Source organism: Rhyacophila brunnea, unplaced genomic scaffold, assembly GCF_057557595.1.
Source record: "Rhyacophila brunnea isolate RB1 unplaced genomic scaffold, BYU_Rbru_1.0 scaffold_20, whole genome shotgun sequence".
Lineage (NCBI taxonomy): Eukaryota > Metazoa > Arthropoda > Insecta > Trichoptera > Rhyacophilidae > Rhyacophila > Rhyacophila brunnea.
The window spans coordinates 5,955,468-5,975,412 of record NW_028232860.1 but is presented as its reverse complement, the minus strand read 5'-3'; the positions used below and the strand labels follow the sequence as shown (position 1 = coordinate 5,975,412).

The following is a 19,945-nucleotide window of genomic DNA, read 5'->3' as shown; positions in this document are numbered from 1 at the left end:
TTGAAAAAATGTCACAAAGAATTAACTACAGCACGGCCTGTTTATTTATTTTTTTATTAAAAGACGTCATTATAAGTAAAACTATTTAATAACCTAAATAAATAATTAAATACATATTTTATCAACAACTGACATGGGGTGACGTAGTGGAAAAGTCAGTGTAAAATCAAGACATGAGTGTTAATATTAGTATCGGAGATATTAGGGTTTGAGGTCTTCATTTTGTCAGGACAAAAAAAGAGTTTGTAAAATACGAGTAAAACCATAATATTTGGTTTATATCTACATTATAATTATTTTTATATTCTTTCAGTGACTTCACTATTACATTATCAAGTTCATAAATTTTTCAGTTGTTTCGCATTAGTAATCTTGAAATTGAAAACTTTACAAATATCTTGGTTTTACACTCACGGTGCGAAGTATTCATTTCTGAACCCATGTGTGCAGACATAACTTCATAATATGTTAATAAACATTACAACTAAAAATCCACGTTTTAATGCCATAGTACACTGCAAGAGGCACTGTAGAAAGCAAGTGCCGTTTAAGCCCCATGCGCTGTGCGCGCATCGTTCGGCTTCTTGCAGTGTGCTCCGTAACTTTGATCTCGCGTACCTAATAACCCCTTATGGGTTCAATATTATAAAGGAGACAGTAGCTGCTAGATTTAAATCATGACCGTTGTTATGTATAGACGTGTCCGGAAATTAGTACGTAAGCAGTTCTGTGAGAAACAAATGACTGTATAGAATTTAAATCATATTTGTTTCCAAATAAAACACTTATGTAAATCATCATCATCAGCCGGGGTCAATCCACTGCTGGATGAAGGCCTCCCCAAGCTTTTTCCAACTCTCTTGGTTCTGTGTCTTTCGCTGTCACGCATTTCCGCCGAACTTTACCAGTTCGTCAATCCAGCGGCTTTTAGGGCAACCCTGTAGCCGTTTCGTGCCCCTTGGGTACCACTGACTAACATACACCTCTCCATGCCTCGCTGTACGACTATTAGCCTTTGGACATCTCTCGTGTTGACGGTCCACGTCTCGCAGCCATACGTGAGCACGGGTAGCACACATTGGTTGTATGTATGTAAATTTAATAAAGACCATCGGAATACAAGTGAAAGTGATAAGAAAATAGGTAGGTCAGTAAACTAGAAATCCCTACAATTTTATCGTGTAATGTTTATACAATTCTGCCAGTTTTTTTTGTAAGTATTTAGTAGTACTTATCAAATATCTGATAATAATGAAAACTTAACTGTCAAATCCTATCAATATCAAATCAATTATTCTGTTTGAATCTAATATAATTGGAAAATTAAAGTCTGAAATGCTCCATACACAACGCGTATTTTTATCTCAATGCTATACGGCCATCTATTTCCGTTATGACAGCTCACGGTGAACTTTCCTATGGCGAAATGTATTACGTACTTTTTACATGTTACCGTTATTATGCAGGCCGACTGTTCATAGTTCGATTTAAAGTAATATGTTGTTTCTGCGTGTGAAGGATAATGCATGTAGGGAAGTGCGGGGTCCGTGTAGATAACCGTGTCAGAAAATTCGTACGTATGCAGTTTGCCGTATCACACTTCACCATGAAATTTTATATCGGAAATGTATGGTCGTCTATTAAAGACCGTCCAACCTCTCTGGGTCGTATAATAGTACTGATATAAAATTCATGTCTAAATAAAACACAGTTCTTGTCGGTTTACAGGAAACCAGCGGCAAACAAATTTTGAAAATAGCCGATATACCGGATTATTTGTTAGGTTAGGTTAGGTTAAATTAGTTGAGGTTAGGTTGGGTTTTCATTTTTGAATTCATGAATTTTTGCCAAAATCAGAGATGCCCGTATAACATATGGTCATCTATTTCCGATAGAAAGCTGACGGAAAACTTTCCAATGGCGAAATGTATTACGTACAATTTATATGTAACCATTATAGATATAGGCCGAGTGTTTATAATTCGATTTAAAGTAATATTTTGTATCTGAGTGTGAGGGATAATGCATGTAGGGAAGAGCGGGCGGGGTCCGTGTAGCGGATTTGTTTAGTAATTTTTAATCTTCGCAGTGAGTCGCATCTGACTGTCATTCGCTATTCAGTCGAAAGTGATTTTTTTTAAGCCTGGGTGTTTCTATAATTTGGTGCTGGCTGTTGTATTTTAAATAAAATAATGTGATTGTTGAAGTTCCTGTACACGAATAACATGTTTTGTGTTCATAACGATCAATGGTATGTAATAAAATATAATATCGCAGTAACACGCCGAAAGTTGTTAAGTCCGGAAATCATGTTATGGAGTAATTGCAATTTAAAGTTTTACATTGTTTGTGCATTATGTGCATGTTCTATATATCAAATAACCTTAATTTTTTCTTAGTACATTATCCATTGATAACTCTAAATACCTTTAGACAGCAACCCGAACACGAATTACAATCCCTTCGTAATCGATTAAACTTGGAGAATATATCTTTATGTATTTATGAAATTGATTATTTTTGATTAAATCTAAAAATATTTACAGTACTTATATAAAATGCTTGGTATTTTTGACAGATAAAATTTTCTTTCTTTTGACCATGTCCGATCCTAATAAAATTATATATGGGCCTCCACAGAGTGGAGGTTTGTATTATTAGAGTTTGTTTTTACGAGAAATGAATTTCAGCCACTTTTCTCAGCCTATTGGGTCCATAGCCTGACTCATACACAAATTGAAAAAACAATATGTGTATTTCCCAGACCCAGGATTTGAACCTGGGACCCACGACCCTATTACGCTTAAGCCGCGCGATTATTATTGCAGTAATTTTCCAATGCAAAATGATTTGAACCTGATTCAGTCGTATAGTATTTTTTTTGCTATTATTTAATAATATCTTTAAGTGACATCTTTTAGGGGTAGTTTTTATTTAGCGTAACAAAATAATATGATTTAGTATTTGCGTGGAGAGTCTTTGGAAAGTGTGCGAGACGTCTCCCAGCAATTCAAGTAACCACACTAAATTGATATTAAAATGACTGAAATGAAATTCCGAAAATCTTTACATTCAAAAAAAAAAATATTGATGTAAGTACCTAGTCGAAATCCGTAATAATATTAGATTAGGTCTACCTTTATAAATAAAATAGATACATTGTGTGTCTAAAAAGAAACATCTTTCTTGAATAATAAAAGCAAACAGATTCGTCCCGACGTATTTTATAAATTTTCACTGGGTGTATAAAAAACTGCTTTTAGATGCTGAGAATTTATAACTTCTTGGCTAGAGATAAATGATATAGAATTTCGATTAAATAAAAAGCATTTTTTTTATAGATTTGAGACTTATTTATTTCAATATATTACGTAATGTCCAAATTATATGACATGCTGACTGTTGCCGATCGTCTGGTCTGTCACTTTAAGAGAGAATTTAAGAGAAATCATATAAATACTATTGTATCACATTTTTTAATACCACGACTGGTGTACTTACTTTTTTACTTAACCCTGTCATGCCATATTATAAATAGACATGGCGTATTTCAAAAAAATACTACATTTTTCTTAGGTCAATAATTATTATAAAGCAAATATTATTCGTAGGATATTTATCACATTTGAATTTTCAAAGACATCGCTTATAATCAGTATCTTTAGAATTATCTTCAATTATGTAAATCTTGCCCATTTTTTTGAATAATAAAATGCCTAATACTTGTCCAATTTGGGATCACAAAGATTGTAAAATATATTTTTTTATCGTGAATATGTCACTATATAATGTTAACATAAATTTTACTAATGGTTTTGTAAATGCGTTTAAAAATTAATCAATTTTAAAAATATTAACACCACTGCACATGGATGTACCGAAATATGACTATATTCTAAAAATTAGAACAAGAGGTCTAAAAGAATACTATTTTATGTAATAAATATTTAATACTTTATGCAGTCATCAAATGTTTAAAATAAATATATAGGATAATAAGGCTTCAAAATTATATAAATAGATTATCTACAACGTTGAAGGAATGTCCAGGATCATGTTTTGAAAATAGGATAAAATTTCCATTTTGACCTGCGCAGCGCACGTCCCCCCTTAAGATAAAATAAAAAGCTTGTATTTTTTTAAACAAAAATAAACACATAAAAATGTTATGCTGCCCTATCTTAAGGGGCTACATTTATACTTGATGGGATTTTAGAAATAATGTTAAAAAATATTTTCTTTTGTACAATTTTAAAAGGAAATGTCTTTGTGTAGGTAGGTCACAGTCATATAAAATTCATTCAGATATTCAAAAAAGAAAATACAATGAAACGTTGCGCCAGGTCGTATTTTATTCCCTTTATTTATTTTCAAATAAAATACGCATGTGTGCGACTTTCCATAGGTTTTTCCTAAAAAAATAAATTTTCGTTCGTTCACAAATCTCTTCGCATATAAAGTCGCTTATTTCAAAGTAACATACAAGTGAGCAAAAGGTGTGAAAACCCCATAGAAAGATCATAATAACAATTCGTGCCAGTCTGAAAAAAATGTTAAATTTCATCTTATCATTTTTTCCAACGCACTAGAAATAATATTATATTATCAGGCATGCATTTATAAATGTATTTTTAAATATTTATTATTCATGTGACAGCTTTTCAATCAAAATCATGGAATAAATTAATTTTATAATAAAGATACTGCTGGAAATCAAACACGGAAAGTGTTTTTCTTTCGCTGACACTATGCTTGAGTGGTTTATTTCTTAGCTGATAACAATTAGTTATAATAAAATTATACGTGAACAATTATTATAACTTACCAAATTGACTTCTCCGCATCAATTCTATAAACAAGACTGCTATCGGCTACTATAGGCAGCTATCGAGGGTAGTTTTTCATATTTTTTAATTTAGGTATTATAATTTTTACAATGAGTGCTATTATTTAACAGCACCTCTCTCGGCTGTTCTAACTTTAAGAGCGACATAGACAGTTTTCACTGTTTAGACGGCTAACTTATTGTAACAATTATAATACATTAATACAACAATATGATAAACTACTCTTGATAGCCGTCGATAGCGGCCGATAGTAGTGTTGTGTATAGAATAGATATGCTGACCACTACACCAGTCAGTTTTTGACAGGCCATGGTGGATTCACTGCCAAGCTCTACGAGTTTGGACTTGTTACCTGGCCAACATGCCCATGTGGCGGAGATCTACAGAATACCTTTATGAATGTCCGAGAATGTGCTCCAAAAGGGTAGAGATGCTCAAGTCGGTCCAAGCACCTGTTGGGCCCATCGGATCCGTCCAACCTGGTCGCCACAAAAGCCAATTATATTGTATTTTTTAAAAATGTAAAAAAAAGTTTTATTGTCGACGTGAAGATCTGTTTACGTAGTTTTTGTATGTCCGTATTACTGATCTTTTTTTTATATATTTATTATTGAATTAATTTTTTTATGTTAGTTCTCCATGATTTTCTCTCCCATGGCACTTTTTAGTAACTTAAGTTAACTCAGTTAAGGCTCACTTGAGAGCGTGATGACTTCAGTCATGGGTATCTGCGCCTGAGACATGACCAGGCGTAAAAAACTGCTGATGCTTCACACCAAACGTAGGACGTCGTGATACGCTTGATTAAGACCGAATTTAGTGCGGGGTGGGTTGGTTTGGACGAGTCTTTGTTCGTGTGGTATGTGTACATATTCCACAGTATTTCCAATTTGTAATATAATTAGATAATATAGAAAAGTATTAATATAATTATTACGAAACAAATATTTTTACATCATTAAAATTTCTACTGATGTTAACTTCAAATAAAACACTATGGTATGGGAATTTGTATATTGACCATAACGCGGAGAGACCACAATGAATATAGAGGAAGACAAAAGTTTGCGATACTAAGAATGTCAAATGATATGGCAACGAACCGAACATGTCGCTCGGCGAGTAAACAACCGCCGAAAAAATGTTGTCATTCACTGATTCTCTCGGGGCAAGACTGTCCTAACATTCGCTTAATCGACGAACTCACCAAGTTCGGCGTATGCATGTGGCATCGAAGAGATAATGACATAAGTATTATCATTTTTGTTAACTATAACACAACCTAATAATTAAAAAAAAAATGATAATTTATTGGTAATTTATATCTAAAATACGCAGTTTGGAAAAAATATACAAATTATAATATTATGTCAGTCAACCAATTGCAGAGATAGCGCAATCGGTAGCATGCATGCCTGTGTATCGAAATATAAATGGATCGATTTCATCTACTGTTACGTACATTTATATAATATATTAAGTTATTTTCATGTTATGGCCAATATACCGTTGCCTTAAGATTGGTTTGTCAAAGCAACAACATGTCAAATGTTCAGGAGACGAAAATGAAAATTCATTACCATATATTTCAATACTTGAAAATATTTCATATTTATTTATTTACACAGTGAATGATACATTATATTAAAATATATTAAAAGACTGATCCAGCGATATTAATCATTTAATTCAAAACAATTTAAATTTATTATTAACAGCATATACTGGAGTTAAACAGTAATCGCTCTACTTTGTGAAGATTGGACAGTAAAAACCATAATTTTATTTTAAATATGTTAAAATTAATTGAGTTATAATAAATACGCAAGGAAAACATTATGTAGTTGTTGTTGGGACTAGTATTTGTATATAAGAAGAATATAGGTTATATAAGAAATATTTATGTGGGAAATTATAATATATACTAAGACTTACGTAGATTTTGTCGGATTTGGTCATACTAAATTTAATGCTATAAAATATACCTAAGTAGATTCTAAATAATATGGCTTAATAATCTTATTGTTAAATTTTTATTTAAATATTTAAAATATAGATATATTTGTTATGTTATATTTATTTTATCGTTATAATATTACACCTTTCCATGCCAAGTGCTATTTAACAACGTTTTTCTTAGCTCGTATTCTTATTTGTCCGGTGGTTGTTTGTCCGGTACAAATCTTGCAATCGATTTTAGCTAGACGTTTGAAACTTTTAGAATATATCAGAACACGATGCCAATGTATTTTTTTTAATACTTTTAGCCATCTTTAAGTAGAATTGAATTCATTTTTAGTTAATTCTGTTTTGTATGAAAAGTTATTTCGATACCTATATTGGTTGCTAGGGGGTCCTACCAACTAAATTATTAAATAATATATACGTTCGTTACTATGAGAATCAATATGAAATGACATATTTTCATTATTCAGTATTTCTATCAAGTACACATTTTTTTGATCCTTTAGGCTAGTCAAGTCAAGTTTATATGATTCAACAGAAAATTTAAAAACGTTGTATATAAAAAGTTCTTTTTATCTTGTAATTATTGTTTTTTTATTCATATATTTTACCACACATATGCGAGTGCTAGAAGAACACGTTAGTGTATGATTAGGTCATATAATATACAGTATTATAATGAATTGTTTGAATTTACGTTAAAACCTTTTTATTGAACTTATTAAAATGTTTCTAAAATAATAACATGAACTCCTTCTATTTTCATTGTCTTAAAGGGTTTTTCAAATAAAATGATCCGATGAATTGAATATTAATAAGATGGTTCAAGAAATCTTGCAAATGCTTTTCATGCGGTATTTAAAAATTTTCATCTTGTATTTCAGAATTAGTACATGATCCGCATAATAAGTAATGGAAGCTAAAAAAAAGCGATATCTCGACATACTGCTTTAACGCGTGTTTACCGTGGTTATACAATTCTCTTATACCAGGGATGGTGGACCTATGCCATGCGTGCCACTAGTGGCACGCGAGATGATTTTGTTTCATTTTTAGGAGAAAAACATACTACTTTATATTATATATTATTTAAAAAATGTTTTTTAAGTTTTACAAATGACTATTTAAGTACTTACTTGTATAATATTTAAAAATAATGACGTAGCCATGTGTATTTTCTTCTGTTGTTGATATTATATTTACCAATCGATGGGAAAATGAAAACGACGAAATTCATGCAAATGATAATCGTCTTGCATAAAAAATTGCAGACAAATCCTTTTCAAGAATAAACTCTTACGTTCATTGTTAATATACAATTATTGCATATGTTGGTCCTTAGAATCGGGGAATTAAAAATAAAAATATTCAATCAACAAACCTTATGAAATTAATTATCAGTAGTCATTCAAATATAATAACTGTTTGTTATTTTGCTTTAAACATAATCTCTAAAAATGGAAAACCTTTTAGTGGTGGAGAATATAACATGAAAAAAGAGTAGTTTAAATGCTTCCACGATCTCTTTGACTAAGTTGCAAACTAGGGAAAAATCGATGAATAAAAGATATGCCTTTGGCTAAAGATACGGTGGAAGATAGAATACCAAGAACTCACTTGCAATAATTGTTAAATTTTTGTAATAGAATAATTATTTAAAACCTAAAAAAAAAAATTTTCGCCATGAAAAACTGCTTGGCACGTCAAGCAGTTAAAAAATATTGATTGGGAAATTTTGGCACGCGTGTGTAAAAAGGTTAGCTATCTATGTCTTATACCAACCAGTTCTAGCCAACTCGTACACGATTCCTATAATAAATATATTTATTTCAAACTATGTTTTCACGTAAATTGTGGCTTTTTATATGAGAGTCCGATTTTCTTATGAGAAATGATTGATTTACCCAATTTATTTTATTATATAGATGTATCATATACACATCAAAAATCAAAGATTTGTATAAAACAAAACATTAAGTTGATAATAAATTAAGAACCTACTATTTAAATTTATGATTTATTACATGATTTTTATATGTGATAAACCATGCCCGATAAAATTTTATTCACACTTCAATATAGAGCGACATTATTGGCCTTTAAAGGTTGAAAGCGTGGAAGAAATTGATGAAGATTTTATTTAGTTCGCTACATTTATACTAGTTTTTATCTTCCAGTGGGTCTATTTGTACACAAGGCGGCTATCGATGGCTAAAGTTATAAATATTATTACTTTATTATATGTATGTATCGAGGCGGTTAATTATTACAATACGTTAATCGTCTAAACTGTCCAAACAGTCTATCTCGCTCTAAAAGGTAGCGCAGCCAAGAAAGGGCCATTAAAACTCAGCATTTTTTGACAGTTTAGTTAGACGGTTAACTTATTGTAACAATTACGCACCTCTACCCTAGAATCTCACTAGATACACTGTCGTCAATAGCCGCATTGTGTAGAGAATAGCTTCGCTGAGGTTATAATAAGAATCAGACGACAATCTATAATACAATTTTACTATTTTGTTTAAACTAGTAGGTAGGCATATTACATTCTTTTTTCATTTCAATTTTTTTATTGGACAATCGTGCGGCACAGAAATAAAGATAATATTACAACGGTCATTTGACATTATTAAACACTATTCAAATAATCTTCACCTATCACGCTCTATAATCGGAGCACATGGCAAGCATAAATTCACGTCAATTTTCTCGATCTATCGCCACGTCTAATGCATTCTACCATCATTGGAGACCTACCTTTTGTAGGACATCTATAGAATGAGAATGTGTTGATATTATCAGAAGTTATTAATTATTATGCAGTGAACGTAGCCATCAAAAAAGTTACATTCAAAGATATCGTTTTATTGTTAATAAATTGTATAAAGATATATAATTAAAGTTATAATGTTAATATATTAGAGGTATTATGACATTGAAAATATTTTATTATTCTTTACGTCAATATTATTCTGGAAGAGTGAATAATATAATAAAAAACCTACATGCCGAGTTAAGTTCAAACTAAAATCTATTTACTTTACTTCGTTTCCATCAGCATCAAAATTCAATTTCGATAATACATCGACAACCCCATGTTTACACGTTACTATATAAAAATAAAATGTTGAAAATTTCTGTTGTTTCAATAAAGTAAGAAAACAATGCCGAGAGTATAGAGTTTCGCCAACACAGAATGGCTGTCTGGATGAACAGACTCAGTATAGAGATCGATTGTCGTAATGATACTCGAGGTCTTTTATCAGAACAGCTCAAAACATTTTTTTATGTACAAATATTGTTTCACTGGTCTCACTTCTTTGTTGATAGATTGATTTACTTAATAATAATATTGTTTTTTTAATACTAAGATGTGGTGATGATTTTTAATGCACTGTATTATGATGGATTTTGGATCCTGTTTAAGGGTGGTAAACACCTTCATTTTTTTTTCTCTCGAGTCCCCCTATACTTATTGCGGCTAGGCGGTATGAGTTTAAATTGCTAGGCGCGGATGGCCATCGAATTGACACTTGTAATTATTGTGTTATAATGGAGTCACTGTGGTATTGATGGTTTTATCATCGAAATATAACTAACTTTGTAGCTGTGCCTTTTGGACATCAGTGAGTAAAAAGGGTATGCGTGAAATGTTAGAAGTTTGACAACAATAATTGGCACAATATGTCTGTAATGTTCATTTGGTCACTCATAACCAAGCACACATATGGCGTTCAATGTATTCGACCGTGTTTACGAAAAAGGCGTAACCCTCACAGTAAAAATTTTACAAAAGGCGCAAAAAATGTTTTTTGAATAATTTTGGTTTAATATTTAAAAAAAAAAATAGGCACAGACATTGGGTGTATGATGATTGATAATTTGGTGTAATATCTTTTCGATATAATATTAATTAAGGCTATACCTCAGTTGAGGCATGGTCTAAAAAGATCGTGGCTAGGCGATGCGCGGATTGTGCAAATGACGCGTGCCGAACGAAATATAATTTGTCATATAAATCCAACATGCGTCCATTTAATGTTCTGTTTATTGTTCTATTAGTAACAATAATAACATATTCACTGACATGTTTTATTTTTCAAGTAAATGAGTAAAGTTTTTTAGTCATCTTTACATGATTTAAGAATTAATTCCCCCGTCGCCATCACGAAACAATTTGACGTGTTCACAGCTCAGCTAAACACTTGCAATTTGTCAAGTAACACGTCAGTCTTTGGTGACTGAATGAAGTAATCATACATAGGCGGCTTGTAGTAATGATGTGTGCCAATACAGCCAGAGTGTGACACTTCATACCATTTTAGACCGGATTCAGCCTCACCAGTACTAAAAAAGTGATCATCAAGCTACAACGGGTCTCACGTTGTATGTCTCATGGCTCTGATATTGGAGTGTAGCAGTGTACAGAATACCTATGACCGCTATTCGGTTGATACATTTTTATTACGTTTTTTTATTTTAATGAATTTGTACATAATGAATAGATTACTGTATCCACCTATAACTTTTGTTGAAAATTATTTATGGTATTTACATATTATTATTTTTGATAAAATAAATGGTTGCGCTTTTTCATAGTTGACTGTTTTAATTAGTGGGCTGATCATTATGGTGGATGTGGATGCTGGGAGGATTCGGTTACACGTACGATGCCAGGCACTGATCTTTTATGATGTTATGAGATCTGGCAAAAGCTGGTCTCCGGGGCATGCCCTCACATCCTAGTAAGCATTCTAACGGCACACTTTTGATGAATGATTTGATAAATGAGAAAACACTCTGTGCCGGTAACACGGATTTGGTTTGATTTAACACAGTTTTTACTGGATATGTTCGTGGTATGCACTGCATGAGTGATCCGGTACGCAGCACTTAATGTTCAGAAATAGTTTGGTTTATAAGTGTTTATACGCGCGCGGTATTTACTGACGTTTTTTATATCAATAATCGGTCGACAAGTCGTCACTGCTTTGTGCCTGGTCTTGCAACAATACTGAGGATTTGAGGTAGAAGGGAAAGAAGGAATAAATGCCACCATAATTGGCCCAACCAACGAATAAAAAATAAATACAAAACAATATATTTAGAAATAAAATATTTAGAATTATAATTACCATGATTGATTATAATATAATTATAGCTGAAAAATGCACGAAAATGTATAACTCACCAAAATTCTTAGACGTAATGACCTATACGTATGTAATTTCCACTACCCAGTGCCCACAACGTTAGTCTGTGTACCCACTGCCCGACCTCCAATGTACTCTGTGCGCCACTGTGTACCATTTCCCAGGAGAAACGTTTCACTAAGCTTTCTACTCTCATTTGCCTTCGCTGAAATAAGGCACAGTGGCGTACATTTTTTGCCATATAATAACTAATTTCGAATACTTTAATATTTAGTATGACTTGTAATATTATTATGATAGTGAAATTTCTCTGGACTTAACTTATTCTTCCTTAAAGGATATCGACATATTATTATTATTTCTTGATCACAATTTATGGTAACCGGACAAAACAGAACATGACAAAACAGAACAATGACAAAACGGAACAGCCAAGAGAAAAACAATTTTTTTTTAGTGGAATCTAATAAATAGATTCCACAAAATTTTATTAATTAAATACTTATGAAACGTAAGTTTATAAAGGAAACATATATAAAATTTATTATTTTTTTATTTTTCTTATTAAATTTAAATTTTCACAACATTTTTTAGTGAAATTATCATCAAAAGTTGATGATTTCCCTTAAAAAATTGAAAATATTAAATATTTATATACATATTTTGTTTATAAACTTTGGTTTTATGAGGACTTAATTACTAAATAGGTTACACAAAAAATGTTTAATTTCTCCCCTGGCTGTTCTGTTTTGTCAAAGAACCCAATTTATATAATCTAATTTAAAATATTATATGTCACGTCAACATACTGTGATACTTGGGGTTAAGGTACTTTGCGGATAATGAAGGAAACTTGACACAATCTAAAATCGAGGGGTAGTTAATTGACAACCGAAACTTTATTTTCAAACAAACACATTTATTTCAGTACTAATTAATTACATATTTGATAAGGCACATTTATATGATAAATTATACAATACAGTACTCTCTCAGTAATCCGCCATCCCAAAAACTAGAAAAGTGCCAAATTAGTGAAAGCGGCGGATTATAGTGCATACATACAAAATATGGTAAAAACTATTAAAACAGGTATGTCGTAAAAATAGTTTTTTTTGAGAAATTTGTACTAGCAAATAGCGATTTTATTTATAACCAAAATCAAGTATTTACTAAATTATACATATCGATAATATAAGTTTATTAACTAAATATTAAACAGTAAATCACTTGACACAACCAGTTGTTCAGTGAGGCAGATATTCATAAATGGCTTAGGATTCTTGGTTTTCTCTATGACCAAAAGCTTCAGTTTGTGTGTCCCGGTTGCATTGGAGCACGGCACAATTGTGGGCACTTTCCTCCCAGGTACATTACTTTCTTTGCGATGAACGTACGTTTTAAAAAGCAGTAGATTAACCTCGGCTGATGATGATAAATATAATAATAAATATATATAATATAAAATTATTCTTGTATCATAAAACCTACTAAAATTTTGTAGCCCCCCAATGGAAAATGCACATTTTGAGATTCCATGATAAGAACAGTTGTACCATAGGTATCCTTATGTTTTACATGCTTAGAATAAGAATACATTTTCATACCATGTTAAATATTTAATTTGGCGTTAAGAAACGTTCCTCGTTGAATTGTTACGAGACTATCTTAATACTCATTATAGGTGTTTAAAATACTTCCGTTCAATTCACTAAATGATCTTAGAAATTAAATACCTGAACACCTGTTTAATCTACAATTTTACACATGTAAACTAGTAATTCGTACTTTTCATGCATTGATTCAGAATAATATATTGTAATCTTTGGTAAATGAAACGTAAATGAGAATTGTATTTAATTTTTTTTAAATGTATTTCGTATATTGTATTTTGTAATATATTTTATTATTATGTAATAGTACACCCAGGATGGCCGCGCGGCTCAAGCATCAGCCTATAACGCCGTGGATCTCATGTTTAAATCCTCGGTTGGCAAGTACACATATTATTTTTTAAGTTGTGTATGAGTCAGGGTATGGACCCAATAGGTTGAGCAAGTGGCTGACAACCATTTCTCGTTAAAAAAACCTGTTAATACAAACCTCCACTCTGTGGCCCAGTTGATCTTATTAAGATCGGACATTATTTAAAAATACGCGCGTTAGAAGTTACACTTTTTTCAAAAAAAAAAAAAACATATTATTGCAGAATGATGAAAAAAAAATCTCAAAATATGTGTTTTAAAAATTGAGCAAACCGCTATTTCGACCACCTTTGCTTAAACAGATGACTGTACAACTATTTTCGTAAAAAATAATAATTTATTACAAATCAAATGAAAAACATAGCCTATTTAACGGTTTAACTGAAACGTGATATTGGCTTTTGTGATGAAACATAATAATAATTATTATAAATCACTAATAAATAAATTAACATGGTATATACGACAAATATTATCCAAAACTGTAAAAATATGTATTTTTGTGTATGAAGTGTCTAATCATTGTAAATTTACAACAAACCATTGTTTGAATTATTTACCAACTCAACATACACAAAATTTCTTTATTTATTGATATATAATTTTTCTCATAAATAATACTTAATAAAAAGGATTTTAAGTTATACACATTTATATTTTTTTTATAAAAATCGATGTTTTTCAAAATAGATATAAAAAATAATAAAACTATGAATTAGTCAAAAATCTCTTAAATGATGCTTACAAAACTTAATAAACTAGATTTTAGTAATAAATATGACCATCAAATATATGTAATAGTAGGGTGCGGTCCGATTCAACAAATTCACATTTAATTACATTTTTTACAGTTGTAAGTTTATCTTTGACTTAATTTTTTTTTTCTTTTTACTGTTTTCAGATACATATTTATTAATTATTACAGTTAAAATTGTTAATTATCAAAAAAAAATCTCACATTGCAAGCTTCGAATTTTTCCGCTAGGTGCCTCTTTAAAAAAGGCTCAGTAAAGGCTTCATCTTAAGGAAAATACTTTCGGTCAATTTAATATCGTCAGTGTGCTATTGAATTGACGTAATCGATTAAGTGTGTCGTTGTCATTAGTGTGTACCAGTGTACCTGTATGCATCAGCAGTAATATCAAATTATCTTCTTATTTACCGACAAATGTGCTCTTTTCTTGTGATATTTTTTCTACCCGACAGCCTTTTTTTCAAAAATCACTTTTTGCTCTTTTTTGGTATTATTGGATAGAAAAGGAAGAATTGTCATGATTAGATAGAATTTGAAAGAGCCATTGCACTAAAAAGAATCAAATACGATGTGAGTATAATACACCTATAAATAAGTCGACTAAAATCTAGGAGTTATTTTAAAGAAAAAAATTGGCATGAAAAAGTCTTGTTGCAGGGATGCGACAAGTGGTACCCCCACGTGGCCTACCAAGTGGGCGGCAGGATTAAGGAAGTTGCAAAATTCACAAAATATAGGTACATTTTGTAATACTTATATTTAACGACATCTAATGTTAAATGTATGAAATACATACGTGTGTCGTGTGTTGTCTACTGCCGAAAGGTGACACTTACGACATATGTCTCCGATCTATAACTAATAGTTTGCAACACAAATACAATACAAAACCATACTGAAAAGCATTCTATCGAAGTTTTCATATAATAAGTTCAGTGTCTTATTATATAATAATAAGCATAAAAATTTTCGTAAAAATGTAATTATTTATATCCAAGATATTAACCGAGTCTTTAATCTATAATATGTGAGAGAAATAAGTATAATGTATTAGTTCACTGAATTGCAAAAACAAATCGCTCATGGCGCATTTTTTGTACATATTAGTATACATTGTAGAAAAAAATACAACATATTTGTCATAATTATTTCAACTATTTTTATTTTTTGTATGTTTTTTTTATATTGGGTGGAGGGGGACTTTGAATTCGCGGACACAATGCGTAAATTGGGATTAATACTTACCAGTTATTAAATGGCATTCCTAATAACATTATTATCATTTGATGTAAAATCAAATCACAGGATCGGATATGGTTAAACAAATATAATAACAAAACATAGTTTCCTGTGTCGACTGATTTTTTTTTTCGATTACTGCAACATACTTATACGGTCCAGAATAGGATGGCATAACATTACTCACGAGCAAATAAATAAGGTTTGTCTTCCTAGTTTAATCGAGACCTGGACAGTGACTCCTTTCCAGAATAATCTCAATTAAATATTAATATTTTAAACTACTATATTACTTTACTGAAGGTTTGCCACTCCTACTATATTATCGTGTAGTAGATAAGACTTTATTCATATTACATGCATTCAAAGCTTTGGCTCGTATCGTTGATTTATTTTTGTACTTAAAACATTTTTATTATCGAAATGAATTTTGTAGATAAATAACAAATATAGCAATGTTGCAAGAGATATGGTTATACATTTCCTGTAACAAAAATAATCTCTTCTTTTGAGCTAACAATTTAATTTAAAACCATTGTTTTGTCGCTTCAACGGTAAGCAGTACTAATGATATAAAATAACCCAAAATACTACAGTTTATAACAATTAAAAAGTACTTGTATTGTAAATTGTTTTAGTGTTATTACAGTTCTGTTCTGTAGCATGAAAACATTACTACCGTAAGTTTTTACATATCGATATTTTGTTATAAGGCCTAGAATACCCGAGTCGCGAGGGGTAATGCATCAGTTTATAAAGTCTTGTTTCTCAGGTGCAAAATCAAGTTTTGTTTTTAAATGAGTGTTTATACCCAAAGCAATTAGCCAACGTTCATTTCTCGTAAAACCAAAATCTTTTACGAAAACTTTTTGTGAAGTGGCCAATATCAGAGTCGTATTGTAATCAATTGTCAATGTAAAAACAAATAGTGTGGACTATGTATATATTATATTGACTGTAATTATTACATACGAGTACAATGTATATTAAAAAAATGCTGTGATTTCAAAATATTTTTGTTCTGATTAATTCTGATTTTATAAGAAAATTAAATAATTATTAAAAGATTCACTTAGTAAAAAAATAAGGAATGAACCTGAAAATAAATTGTCTGTTATAAATGATAAACCTATAAAATTTTTTTGTGTCAATCGAAGGGATACTTACTTTTACCCATAAAGTAGATATGTTTTTTTTGCTTTATCGGTTTTCCTTTAGTTTCATATATATTTTAATTTTTAAATACTGATTTATTAGATAGAACCCATTTTTTTTAAATATATAAATATAATGTGTGTAAAAGGATTAATATTGCGCATGTCTTTCATTAAGGGACTTATGTGATTTTCTCAATGTGATTATTTCAGTTTTATTACTAATTGAGTCGCCTAGAGCCATAACTCACATTTTTCAATTTTGTCATTTTTGAGTTAAAGATACCAAGTGATTCTAAATGCATTAATTTTTATTTTATAAAGAAAGGTAACTGTAAAAAATCACTTGAAACCATGTGAAAATTGTTGACAAAGTTGACTGTTGGTGTCATAACTCACACGTTTCAATGAATGACGTGAGTTCTGTCATCGAAGCCTTTCTAACCAATCAGGCAGTTCTATTTCTCATAGTATGATGTGTGTCTGCAGCCTTAAGAGTTTATATATATATATATTTAAAAAAATATGTAATTTGACTCACTCGCTCATTAATATTCAAGTGAGTTCAAAACTTTTCTTCTAATTACAAAAAAATAGTGCTCTGGTGGTTTTTTGCGATTGTCTCAAAACTGAACTTTTGGAATATGTGACTTATGACTCTCGGCAACTCAATTACACTATCGCCATTGGGGATTTTAGTCAATTGTAGAGGTATAAAATAAAATATGTAATATAATAATAAATAAGTACATATTAAAACAAAAAAATTAGATAATCACGACTGCCACCATTTGAACAAATACAATTGATCAGATAAATTGAATGTAAAACTACCTTTTCCCTTTTCAGTTGAAGGCATGGAATTATAAAGAATAATAAAAATATTATTCCACAACTTACTAACTAATTAATGTGTTGTCAACGAGATGTTTTCACTTAGTGCAGTGGTCACACTTTCTACGTTATTGATGTCAGTGCGTTCTCGGTCTGATGAACCGGTTCATTACTCTGCACCTTCCAACTGCATCTGCTCTGGTGATGCTGATAAAGAATACAAAGTTTGGTGCCCCGATTCAAGTTACTACTAAGCAATATTATGTTTTACCCAGATAAATAAAAATATTAAAACAACTTAACCCTGAAATTGCGCAGATTGCCATTTCTTATACTGCGCACGAATTACATAGGGGAATTTTAGGTAATCAGGTGTCAAAGACCTGGCGCTCATATTTGTTTTTTCACATAGTTTTGCATATTCGTATTGTATTTTTTGTACTTTATGTTTATTAATATTATTATATTGTACAATGATTTATTTTGGTAATCTCACCATGCTCATCTGTCCCATGGGTACTTTTTATTAGTAAGTCTCTGTAAACTCAGTTAAAGTAGTACACTTGAGTGCAAGGCGACCTCAGTTCTATGAATCTGCTCCTAAAATATTCATCGGCCTAAAAAAACGCAAACAAATAAATATAGAACCTAGTGATACGCTCGTTTAAAACCGAGTGGTTTGGAGGAAATTATGTTTCTGGCTCAGGTGACTTATCACTATCTTCTTAGTTGATCTTTTGGGATTGGTGACGGAAGTCAGTATGGCAAACATTCCAAAAAATACCTAATCGGATGATTAAAAAATAAGATTAGCGGCTGACCAGATAATTACTAACTAATTACCACATTTAAATATCATGCTAATTATATCGTATGGTTAACTAATGGTAACGCGCCTAGCGCGTATTTAACACTGAAAGACTTAAACAGATATTCTGCCATTTAACCTCGGCGGGCATTTTTTTTATTTACATGACGTCTACCAATTTGTTATATAATTTGAATGGAGTCCAACAATAATTCTATAACTAGCAATTTCCAGACTAATTATGGTTTTGGAACCCACTAAAATCCTATAAGTAGTATTTAAATTTTATATATAATAATATGACATACTAACATTTATAAGTACAATAACAAGTACCTACTCATAATTTACATACTTGAAGGTGTTGTTTAGCAACGATTCTCAGCATTTTTTGTGCGGTGGAACCTTTTTTTTTAATTGGTTTTAATTCTTCAGTAACACCATTTATTTTCGCTTCATTCGTATTCTTTCCAGAGCTAGTATACAATAATAAATTAACCAATACTTCGAATACCTACACGATTTATTGTATCATCTTTTCAAGTTGAACAAAAAAACAAAACATGCAAATAAAACACGTTTATACGATTAGTAATATTTTAACATGTCCAATCCTAAGAAGATCATTATATGGGTCTCCACAGAGTGGAGGTTTCTATTAACGTAATTATCGTAAAAAATGGATGTTAGCCACTTTCTCAATTAGGTCCATGATCTGACTCTGAATACACACTGAAAAATAATATTTGCCAGACCCGGGATTTGAAATTGGGACCCACGACATTATAAGCCAACGCATTAGCCGTTCAGCCATCATGGGCGAAATATTGCGTAATTTAAAGTACTTAAATATTTTTAAATTACTTCCATGCTTAAAATACCTAGGCTCTCAGTAAACTTTTTTTACGATTGCCAAAAAAAGATCAGGTTGAACTTTTTATAGAACGGTTTTGTAAATTATTGCAGACCTCTGGTTGGGAATCACTGCAGTATATGAGACGTCATGTAATATACAAATTATTTGTGTTATCTTACTACTATTTACCATACAATTATCAGGACCGGTGTCTTACACTACAATATAAATTTCTTAATAATTGATGGTTTGCTGAAGCTAACGAAACTGTTTATATTCGTTGTTCAAATATGTGGAATATGTACAACATAAATTGTGTAATATTGTATTTAATTTTAATTTAATAA

General features: G+C 30.9%; 1 protein-coding gene across 1 annotated transcript in view; it reads left to right on the top strand.

The window, feature by feature from the left end:
- The first annotated feature begins 2,100 nt into the window (after positions 1-2,100).
- Positions 2,101-19,945, top strand: part of LOC147071117 (uncharacterized) — a 56,755-nt gene continuing 38,910 nt past the window's right edge. The window contains exon 1 of the mRNA XM_085948241.1: positions 2,101-2,251. The gene's annotated coding sequence lies outside the window, so the exon portion shown is untranslated. The remainder of the gene's footprint in view (positions 2,252-19,945) is intronic.